Source organism: Motacilla alba, chromosome 7 (genome assembly GCF_015832195.1).
Source record: "Motacilla alba alba isolate MOTALB_02 chromosome 7, Motacilla_alba_V1.0_pri, whole genome shotgun sequence".
In the NCBI taxonomy this organism is placed as follows: Eukaryota; Metazoa; Chordata; class Aves; order Passeriformes; family Motacillidae; genus Motacilla; species Motacilla alba.
In genome coordinates, this window is record NC_052022.1 from 36456160 (window position 1) to 36468517 (window position 12358).

Below are 12358 nucleotides of genomic sequence, written 5' to 3' on the forward strand. Positions count from 1 at the left end.
CAGCAGCTTGATCCACCAGCTCTTTGCTCACAAGACAAACCCCACTCAGCAAATTTTCCAGCTCTTCCATGAGGCTGGTTGTCCAGCAACCACTCAGGAGGATCCTCTGCCCAGCCAGCAGCCCAAGCACAGTCACTTGGCCATTTTCCCAAAGTTTCAACTTTACCAGCAAAGCTGTACCACAAGGATCTAATGAATGCATCCTCCAGAACAAGCTGTGGGTGATGACAACATCTAGTGATGCTTGGACATCACCTTTTTCTGTCCCTGCTAAGCCTCCTCAGAGCTCTCCTAGCCTGAGCTTTTCCAACCTAGAGCAGCTGGTTCATCTCTGGATAAATATAAAATTGAGTTTAGTCCTTCTGCTGGCATTCATTATCCACTCCATTTTACAATAAGGAGCTGGTCAAATCCCTGCAGCCTTCCCAGACAAAATCAGCCAGGGTAGATGCTTTCAGGAGATGAAGGCAGCCTCTGTGGGAAGACATGAGCGCCACATTCCTCATTTGAGTGCAACTATTTCTAAACACAGCTCAGGGAAAGCTGCATATTTATTTTTTTTATTGCATTAAAATGCATTTTATTAACCAACTGGTACTTTAATGTGGATGATGCCTTTGTTTATAAAATAAATTGTGCTGTTTCCTCGCATCTCCCACTGTGATTGCACGATTCCTGGTCAGATTGTATAATGTTTGATCTAAGAATGTATAAACTCCACTAAACAAAGCTGCAATAGAAAGTTCAATAATAAGTCGAGACTCCAACCACTCTCAGGGAAAAAAAAAAAAAAAAAAAGGTGAGTTTGACAAAGTAACACGCTGAGAGAGCCTGGGAATCTTTCTGATGGAATAAAGTATTTTAAGAAGGGCTGAATATTCCAACTCAGCATTTCCCATCTGCGCCTTCTAAAAGTGACAGGAACTTCACCCCTGACTCAAGCAAAATCTTCACAAATTGGGATTTCTTTTACAACTGTGTGAAAATTAACACTTTTACTTGCAATTAGCAGCATCACAGCCCTGCTCACACTTTTGCTGCAGAAACAAGCTGCACATGAATATTCACAGCCAGGCAATGCCATCTCGAAGAAACCTGTGCTGGGAAGGGCTTTACCTGTCTCTCCATCAGACAGAGGAAAGGCACAGATCAGTCTCTCCACACGGCCTTTGCAGGTAGTTGCCACTGCTCATCTTGAAGAGCTCTGGGACAATCATGGAATGGTTGGAAGGCACCTTAAAGCCCATCCAGTGCCATCCCCTGCCATGGGCAGGGACACCTTTCACTGTCCCAGGTTGCTCCAAGCCCTGTCCAGCCTGGCCTTGGATGCTTCCAGGGATCCAGGGGCAGCCACAGCTGCTCTGGGCACCCTGTGCCAGGACCTCACCACCCTCACAGGGAACAATTCCTTTCCAATATCCCATCTAACCCTGCCCTCTCAGTGGGAAGCCATTCCTCCTTGTCCTGTCCTACATGCCCTTGTAAAATCACTTCTCACCTGGCCAGTGAGAATTTGCTCTGCTGATGCAGATCTAGGCATTATGGCATTATGCATGTAGAAACTCAAGTATTTTTTAATGGACACATCTTTCCTTCCCAAAAAATACCCATCATCACAGCAGCTGAACTTCTCAACCCCTCTGTGTTTGCAGGACCGTCTTAACACTCTTTCATATAAGTCAGTTCCACTTAGAACAGCAAAACCATGAGCAAAACCAACCCTGGAGATTTTCCAGCCATCAGGAGAGGTCCCAGCAAGGAGAAGAACTGCCCAGTCTTTATCCATGACCTGCCCCTTCTCTGCTCAGGTGCCATGTGCATTGCAGCCGCAGCATGAGAGTCCTTTCTGCAGAGCCCACACCACTAAAAGCAGCTGGAAAAGAGGGAGAATTACTCATTTTAGTATCATAAGCTCGGCATAAATGGAGTTAAGCAGCTCTTTTTAATGCAGCAGTCTTCAAAGCAAAGCTGTGGCTATTTCAACTCCATCTTTCCTGGCCAGTGCAATAAAGGCTGAAGGAACACAAGAAATGCAGGAAAGGGAAGGCATTAAGGAGGAGGAGGAGGTGGGAAAAACTCCAGTACTTCCTCATGGATAGTCCCATTTCAAAGCACACTGCTTGTGGCCAAGGAGCGAAAGCCAAAATTATGAACTCAGTTACCAACGAGACCTGGAGCAGAAGCTCTGTCTAGAACTTTAAAAATCCAAGTGAAATGTCATTCCTTGGTGGTGTTCCATCTGCAAGCCAGTCTGAAATCATCCCCAGGATCTGACAGGTGGCGTTCCATGACGTCCTGAAAAGCCAGAGGCCACTCTGCTCCACCCTTTCCAGGAAGGATGGGCCCATCCTCTCCTCTTTCTGCAGGACCTTCCCTTTCCATGGCTTGCTCCAGCATCTTTCAGCTGCACCAAGGCACAAAAGATATAGAAAGTGCCTGTTTTCCACTGTCAAAGAGAAAAAGGAGGTTCCCCGAGGCTGCTTTCCACTCTCTAACCAGCCAAAAAGTTGTTCTCCACCAGAATGAACGGCCAGAAAGAAATCTGGAGCTGATCTGAAACCCATCAGTGGAAACTGGTGGAGCCCTTGCTGTCCTCAAGGAAGCCAGGAGAGCGGAAGGCAGAGAGCCACACTCCTCGGAGCTTAAAATATTTACTTAAAACTGGATGCCAGGAAGGTGAACCAAAATAATGCTTGAAAAGACAGAGTGGCTATTTAAGGGATGGAAAGACAGATTGTAATTACAGGGTCATGGGATAAATTTAACATGGCTCATCTGAAACAAATTGAGAGGCGATTAGGCACCCAAAATGAAACAAACACCTCTAAGTCCTTTATTAACTCTTGCTTGGAGTAGCAGAGGAAATTCAGTTTTAAAAGCAAATGCTTCTCACTTTGCAGAGAATTTTATAGCCATGAATCAGGTACTAAAGCTCTTGCCAGCAGCTGTTTTGCTTGGCTGCCTTAAAAGCAAACAAATAAACAAACCAAAAACCCCCAAACAATTCCTTGATTGAAACTTCAGGCTAGTCCTGGAAAACTCCCAGCCCACCAGTAGAGCTGGTGGGGAATGTTCCAACAGGCAGACTTTGGGCAGAAGAAAGGTTTTCTGCCGAAAAAAAAAAGTTGAGTTTCATGGAAATATCATCATGGAAATATTCTCAGTTTTCCAGCAGGATAAAAATTGAAGGAACAACATCTTAATTTTCAAGGTTAAGTCATCGTTTGGTCTAGATCAGCTGCTGTTCCCCACCCTTTGTGGGTAAAACTTTCTGCTGGAGTTCCCTTAACATGATTCATCCAGCCCTCTCCCAGGAGAGACATTGCTTCCTTGGCATCCCTCCTGTATCCTGAGAAACACAGTCCAGCCAGAGGAGAATGGAGGCAGCTGCTCCAGGCTCTAGCACAGAAACAGGAGGACTTAATCATGCTCTTGACACGAAAAAGAAAAGGATACATTTGGTTTTGAACCAAGCTGCAATGAGGAGTCAAGTACAGCGCTGTAATCAGCACACACCCACCGCTGGCTCCACAAGCAAGGGAGGGTAATTTATGAGTTATTACAGGCAACCAGGAGACAGCAGGATTGCCACCAGGCCACCTGCCACCTCTGCCAGTCCCCCTAAATCCTCTGGATCCCCCAATAAGCTATGAATGGCCAGATGGATGAAGGAGAGGGCAAAAGACATTTTGTTCTGCAAGACCTTCACTGAGCAGCCTGCTGTTGAGCAAGAGGCCCACACATGATGACTGGTCTTGCAAAACAGACATTACACACACTTTTGGGGCTTTCCCAGGCTATCAAGACATTTTTGGCTCATCCTTCAGGATTTGGCATGAAGTACTTATTAGCACACACAGGTGTTTGGGTAGCAGGGACGGCCAGCCATGGTAGGGCAAACATCTGGCGCTCATGACCAGTCGCTGCAGAACAGCTCCTCGTGCCTTGGCCACGCTGGGAAGTCAGAGCAAACCAAAGATGGATTTAGGGCAGTCCCTGGGACTCAACACTGGTCTCACAGCGTGCTTGCACAGAGCAAAAGGTGCTGCTCACCATGTTTGGGCTGTAACCATCAGTAACTCCTGGAATTGCCCAGGAGTTCAGGGCAGGTCAACACGCCACGAACAATTCCTGTGCTCCAGAGATCAACATTCAGCAGTGACTGGTATTTACTTCATACCCTGAGTCATACGACCACTGTTAGTTCTGCCACAGCTAATTTAAGCAGACAGGGGTATGCTGATGGTATCTCAACCCCTCAAGACTTGTTTTGTCAAAGGACCCTCATGCCCTGCCTTACCTTCAAGGATTTGCTGGCATTCAGCCTGGAGGAGCAGTGAGCTAGAAATCCCAAAGTGGAGCCAGAAATAAATATTCCTCTCTGTTTACTCACTGAGCTGCAGTCTCTTGGCCTTCCCACTCAAGGAAAACTCGTCTTTGTAAGATTTCAACCAGCTTTTACATCCCCATAACAAATCCACACAGAACTTGAATGAGCCAGATTAAATGGCTACGAGTGTTTTTGAGGTCATTGAAGTCAACAGAGCAAATTTCCTGTTGGGCTTCTCTCAAATAATGTAAAACAAAGCCATTTATTTACTCTCAAAAAGTATCAGGGATGACATAATGCTGCTCTCACCAGCAAGAGGCAAGTGGGTCTTGTAATCCCTTGCACACATTTGGTCACTGAGGTCTTCCCTGAGTTACAAGTGGAACTTCACACCTTGGGACAGCTGCTTTTGGAATCCTTTAGGACCTGATGCTACCAGCTCAACATCCAGCCTATCAAGTACTTAAACAGAAACAACACCGCAGAGAGTGAACAGGATTCAAGAAGCAAAATTACCATGTTTAAAACCTTTTCAGGTGTTTCAAATCTGCCACATAGGTTCAGGAAATTCTGAGGCTCATTCCTACCTTCTCTTTCTCCTTCCTGCAGGTGGTGTGAGGGTTTTCGTGTGAGTCTGGTACATGTCAATGCCATCTGTAAGGACCCTCCTTCCTGGATATTCAAAAATGTTTTATTGCACAGCTGAGAAATGTGAGAAGGAATAAATTATGGAGCATCTTGAGCAATCATACACTCCTATGAGGCACTTAAGATACTTTTAGGAATAACGTACAACTACATTACAAAGCCCTTTGTTCTTCAAAGTGATGCTGATGCTGCAGAAAATGGCAAATCAATGCAGCAGAGGGCTTTCAAAACTGCTTGTACCTTAGGGTTTATGAGGGGGCTGTGATGTCCAAGTTAAACGTAGGGGTTGCGTGCCTCCAAACCTATGTTCTTCCCTTCTGTGGGCTTTAGGCTGCCAAATCAAATGCAGAAATAGCTTCAAAAAGGGTTCAGAAGATGTAGGCGCACCCCAAGAAGCTGAGACATTGTGCCTGCTCTTACAGACACAAAGCCATCTGAAGTAGTGAGGGGCAGCAAAGCTTTGACACACGGAGAGTCACAAGCTGCTGGTGACACGGAGCTATTGGCAGCTGCCCAGCTCATTATGCCCAGCCATCCTTTGAAGGCTATCGTTCTGTGGAACAGAAATCAATACCCCACACACTGCTGCGAGCTGAGCCTGGGGCTGGGACATTGGATCACCGGGAAAGCGAGGAAGGGGAATGCTGGGAGCAGGATAACACACCGGGAGCAAGCACAGCCTCGCCTGATCCTGAAATATGGAGTGAAAAGGGGGAGCCAGGAACACAAAACATTCAGGTTCCTGCTGCAGGGAGCCTGGTTTGTGGTCCCTCCACACAAAGGCAGGTGCTGCTGATGGGTCCTTGCCATCACCCTGTGTGGCCAGGCTGATGTCATCAGCCCTGTGTCAGACTGAGGGCTCTGACAAACACTGCCTCTGCTCCAAACCGACCAGCACTTCCTACAAAAGCACTCCATTATCTTCACAACATTGTCCCAAATTGCACAGGAAACACACCTTCCAGGGAAGCATTTTAATATCGATCACCCCGGGGATCTGTGTCAGCAATGGATGAAGAAAGGCTCTAACCACATCCGACAGGATCACTGTTGTCCAAGGCTTTGGATCTCTTTGTTGCCCTATCAAGACACGGCTCCGACCCGCTGGGCTCGTACCCCTCAATGCCAGGGGCTGGCTCCAGCTGCTTTTCATCGCTGTCTAAGAAATTATCACAGGAGACTTCATGCAATTAGCCCTCAAAAATGGGGATGTCAGTCCTCCAGGGGAACTAAGCCTGCTTCATGAAAGCCACTTCAGCCTTTGCTTCCGCTGCACAAGGTGTTTTTTTTACCCTGAGGATTTCTATCAAAGCCAGACACTAGTCAAGACACAGAAAGCCACTGTAGTTTTTAGCTCTTTGTAGCTTATCAAGGTGAATGTCAGCTGAAAAAAAATTTAAAATATCTCAGAGGTGACCAAGCACAGAGATGGCCATCTAAAGTTACATACTTTGGTGCAAGAAAAATAAAAAACCCACCCCTCTGTTTTTAGTAAAAGCAAACCTGGTCTATCTCAGCGCCAGGACTCCTTTCAGAAATCAGCAACGGGAGCACAATGAGCTGCACAAAGGCAGCCCTGTCACACCTCGCTGCTCCTCCCCGCAGACTGAAACCTCTCTCAGGATCCTCATCCTGCCTGAAGGCACCTCCCAGCCCCCATTCCCAGTGTCCTGGTGCCTGGCCTGGCGAAGGGTGTGTTTCAAGGCCGTGCTTCTCAGGGGGGCTCCAGTGTCTTGCAGGATTTGAGGCACGGGCTGCAAGCTGCTGGTCCTGCACACAAGGAATACCAGGGGGAGGATGCTTAGGGATAATATTTGTTTTGAATGTATGTGCTGCAAGAGCGTGCTTCAAACCCAGCTGTGCAAACAGAGGAAGCAAGGAGAGGTATCTCTGGTGAAGGCCAGCTCTGTGTGGATGGTGGATGAGGGAAATTCAAGGCTCTGGATAGCACACTCCTTTCTCCTCCTCCATCCATTCCCGACCCTCCCTGATCTCTGCAGTCTCTCAGCTTGAAGACACACGTGGGGCATCCCCAAAATTAAAAGCCTGCCACGTTATGATTGCTTTGACTAATCCCTGCTGAAGCCAGGCTGCTACATCTGGCATGTTCAACCCACCTGGACTGGAGCTCCAAATCAAGGTGATGCTCCCATCTCAGCAGCCCACGTTGAAATCCCAAGGCTGACAGGATTAAGGAGAGGAGACAGGAGTTGTCACTTCACCACTTCCCTTAGCATCTTCCTCTGAAGAGCTTAAGGCATCTTACATGGCCAAAACGTCTCCTGCATTTTCTCTGGTCGTGAAAAGCAGCAACAAATTGAGACAAGGTAAAGAACTAAAGCTTTCCAAAGTTGCAGCTGACATTCCCACTGGAGAGATCCAAGCTATTCCCAAAAGAGAGACAGTTCCATCTTGAGAGAAAACTCTACATCTTGTATCTGGGCTGGGCTGGACTCCTACAACATTTATTTTCACAGGCAATTTATGCCTATGCAGCACCTGCTCACCCAGACTATCCATCACTCTCCAGCTACCCAGGCATTCCAGAAAATAAATTGGATAAATGTGGTCCAATCCTTCCTTTTTTTTTTTTCCTCCTGCATATGACACTTAATTCCACACTGAAAACAAAGAAAAGCTGAATATCTTTCAGTGTGAATGACTGCAGGATTTCACTGCAGATGTTTTATCCAAAATATTTCCTAAACATCTTCACTCAGCAAACAAGGACTGAGCTTGTAACTTTTTATTGTGCTTCACGTTTTTAAATTGTCTCTGAAATGAAGACATCATAAAACAAGTTAGTCTTGATCCCTTTTTTACCCTAACTCTGTGTTCAGGGGAAGCAACAGGATGAACTAAAATAAAAAATTACAGATAAAAATCATATTTAGCTTTATGGATAAATAAAGCTCTTAATTGCTGGACATTTTGACAGAGATATTTCCTTACTGTGACTGATCCAATCTGCAAAATTTCCTTTCATTTTCAGTCTGGATATAAAATGTCAGTGATCCAGGGGATAGAAATGTTTGTAAAACGTCCATTTTTTTCCTGGCCCTCACCAACACACAGGAATTGCCAGAAAACAAGCTAGAAGATGAGGAATGGATTCTTGGCTGAACCACAATTAAGTTGTAGCTTTCCCTTCACTTCCAGAGCTTTACTAGGCAGATTTTATTTGATGAAATCAATTATACGGCACGCTGGAGATAAGTTAGGGAATTAGCTTTGCTTATGCTAATGCCTATCACTCCAGGGTGGTTTTGCCTGGGAAGGAGGTGTGGAATTTAATGTGATTTATTTAGGAACAGGCCTCATGATTCCAGGAGGGGAAGATGGCTGCAGGGAGGAAAGGTGAGGGCAGAGCTCCTCAGGACCATCACCTCTGGCACCTGCTCACTCCCTAACATATTTTTTCCCCCAGCACACAGAAGTCTTGTGGACATTTTGAACGCTGGGAGGGGCAGGGAGATGTCAACACCTTCTGGAGCTTTTGGTTGGGGTGGTTTCAGTCCTTGCTGGACTAACTCTTGGCTTCCTTATTTCCAGTTCTATTAATATAATACCAGCACTAGAATACTGCAAAAGGAGGCTCTGACAGAGCCTGTGCCAGCAGGGAGAAATTGCTTTCCTCTCTTTTAAAAATGGGGCGCCCACCTTAGTCCAGCTCCAGGTGCTAAGGGCACAGATTTTCACTGTTGCTATTAACCTATCTCATCTTGAGATCCTTTGGAATTAAGCACCTCTGAGAGGAGGGAAAACCTTTCAGTACCCATTTGACACCGGACAACATCAAAGGCAAGTCCAAAGGCTTCACTTGATTCCAGAAGGGGACAATTATCTGCTAATGATGGTGCCTGCAAGGCACCTGATGGCACAGAGCTGGATACAAAGCTTAGGAAGCACAACTGGTGTGAGTGCCACCTCTCCTTCCAACTGCACCTCAGACTGGTAATAAGCTGGAGACACTGGTGGTAAGAGGGCCCTTCCTCATCTGACTGGATTTGTCACAGAAATCTCTCAAAAATTGCTCAAGTGTCCTCTTGCAAACTAAAATTTCAGAGGCTACCAGCACTTTTTGATAAAGCAACACATTTCCACAAAAGGCAAAACCAAACGAGCAAAGTCAAACCCGAGGCTTTGTTTGCTTTAGAGCACAGGAACCAGCCCCCAGAAATGAAACCTTATCTGGTGCCTCTCACAGGCTGGATCCCTGTCTTTGCCTTGCTCCCAGATTTCCTCCACACAGGCTGGCCTCTGAAGAGTCCTCCTGTGGCCACATGAAAGGCTTTTCACACCCCTGCATGGCACCAGCCTTTAATGCAGCCCAAAAGTCAGACCCACTGATAGATCCCTTCCTGCTGGATCAGAGCTCAGGCTGCTCAGCCTTGAGTCCCCAACATGCAGCCTAAATGTACCGTGAAAAAATCTGGAAACGGAGGCACTTAGGCTTTTAATAAATGGAGATTTACTCAGTTTGAAGCTCAACATCAGATTTCTGCTGTACTTAAAGTAAATACCATCCATTAATGAAGAAAACATGGGATTTTTTTTTTCAGAAAAATAAACACACAAGAAATGTAAAAGCTACAGCTTGTAGCTTTCTAAGGATTGATTTAATCAATTGTACATGTACCCACTTTCAGGCATGGAAATGCATTTTACTGAGGGAAAAAATGCCTGTTCCAGAGCTTTTTCTCCAGTTTGACAGAAATGCTGCCAAGTTCAGACTGCCCAAAGTGAGACACATCAGGGATGTCCCTACAGCTTGGCACTGTGTGGGTCCCTGCTGGGGGCACATGGGACCACACGGACCAAGCAGAGAGCAGGGAGCAAGGCTGAGAAGGTGATGGAAATCTTAAAAAAAAGGAAAGGGAAAAACAACAACCAAGCTTTCTGATGGCTTTCCCAGCTGATATCAAACACCAGCACCAGCTGGTTGCTAGTGGATAGAGTCCACACCAAAGCCAGGGGTCTGGTTTCTGTCAGCCACAGCAACAGGGAACTGACCGAGCCCCACAGAAGGGCTGCAGCAGTTTTTGGGGAAAGCATTCCCAAGGAAAGCAGATTCACCAGCACTTCTGTAGTGAGCAAGGATGGCATGTGAGGGCACACAGTGCCAGGGGCTGGTGACCACAGAGAGGAAGCGGATGCTCCTGTGTCTCCAACGGCAGAAAGTAACACAAATCCCCATGGACTGAACCCATTTACAAGTGTTTTAACCTCATTTCCACCACTGCATTCCCCTTTCCTAGGCTTCCCCACCAAGCACAGCAGCAATTCTCCCTGTTCCCATCTCTGTGACCTTTCTGCTGTCCTGCTCCCCCACCTCTACACATGAACGTCACCTGTAAAATCCAGTCCCAGTCAGCTCTCCGTGACCTCTGCACCACACAAAAATTCCTCCTGCTAACATCAGACATGCTTGAATTAGCAAGGAAATGAAAACAAGCCACAGGAAAGGAGCGGGCTGGGGGAAAGGTGGGGATGGAATGCTAAGCAATCATGTCAAGTCACGGCTGGCCACATCCCGTTAGCCATGTCTGAGGGCTCCTTGTGTCAAAACAGCGCAGGAGGAATCCTGCCCAGCCACTCCTACAGCACTTTGGGCTCTTTTTTGGAACATGGGCTCCTTCAAGGCATTGGCACCCAGTGGCTGCACATCCCAGAGTTCCCCTGCTTCACACCAGGAAAACCCAAAAAGCACCCAAGGCTCAAGCCCTACAGAATCACCACCACTGAAGGAGATGCTTTGCAAAGTTACTGTGCAGCTGGGAGAAAGGAGCTTGGAGAGGAGTGAATGAATTTTACTTGGTATTAGAAATTTGCAAAGTTCAGATAAAAGTCATGAAAATTGAAAAAAAAACCCAACAACAAAAAAATACCATTGTTATTTCCAAAACAAACTTGTTTTCCCTATTGCTGGTTCTAACACAAACATCAGAAAAGATTCCAGCGCTGGCACAAGCAACTCTTTAACCCACCTCATAAAAATGGCTAAAAGTGAGAAAATAAATTCATTTTCTCTTCATCCAGTATCTCCTCAGCCTCGTTTTTGCTTGAGCATCCCAGGAAACAGAGCAGAGGTGAAGACAACCCTTTCAAGGTTGACCAAACTGAGGCATTGAACAGTTTTCTTTAGTTTACCCAAGCAGAACCATAATCCCAACATATTTACATGTGAAAAACTGTCTCCCAAATTAATCTAGCTACGACTCTGTGGAGGGTAGGGGGAGACTTTCATTATATTGATGGATCCTTATATTTTCTAGTTCAAGGAGGTATAAAACTGTTTCCAGCACTCATGAAGCCTTTATTGTTTGTGTATTTTTAATGCTGAGACATATTTTTCTCATTGATAATGATCTTAGAAGCCCATTTCCTCCAAGCATCCCTTTAGAAGAACATGAGCTGCAGGAGCAACAACCACAGCCAGAAGAGCTGGGATCCTGAAAACTCAGGTTGGGCTCCAATAGCAAAAAAAAGAGAAAACTAACAGTGTCTGGCTCTTGGTAGGTTGATTAAGTGAGAAATGAAGAGGATTTGCTTCCCAGGACAGACTATTTGCTCCCCACCACATAAACTAAAAAGGTCTTTATATAGGGGAACGTTTATCAGTTCTTCTTGAGCTCTCCAGATCTGATCACGCTGCAATACTCCAGTCTTCAATGTGATATGGAAAGAAGTAAAATTATATGGAAAGAAATTAAGTGACCACCTTCAAAACAGTTCCACAGGTTATAACCCCGGGAGAAGACACTCCAGAAACATTAAAGATCCAACGACTCTAATGAAATTGTGTAGCTGCAGATGTGACTCCCTCCTTAACAGACTGGACCAAATTCAACTCTGCTCCAACGCACCCAGCCCAGCCATGGCTCCCATCTCCAGCCTTAATGAAAGCTTGTCCATGGTTTGAACCCAGCAACAATTAACCTTGACAGAGGGAGATAAGATTCAAGTTTCAAAGCACAGAGGGTTTGCTGGGGTTTTGTGCGCTTTCATGAGGCTCTGATTATTATTTTAATGCAGTTGTTTGTGGTTTAGTTTCCTTTCCTTTTCTTTTTTTTTTTTTTTTTTTTCAACTCCCCTTAATGGTAACATTGAAAAGATAAAAGTTTATGCTTTCATGGCAGGAGCCAAAGGATGGCCCAAGTCCAACCTACCTCCACCCCACTGCACTCCTCGGATACGCTTCCAGACAAGGGGAATCAGACAAAGAGGTGCTGTGGAGACTTCAGGACTGACTGGCCTCAGACTTTTTGGAAAAGGGAGAAGAACTCATTAGGTTAAAGGGAAAGCCAAAAGTAGTTGGGAGAGTGCTTTTTTAGGGGCCTGAAGTAAGAAGCCAACAGATCTCCACATACTTCCCAGCAG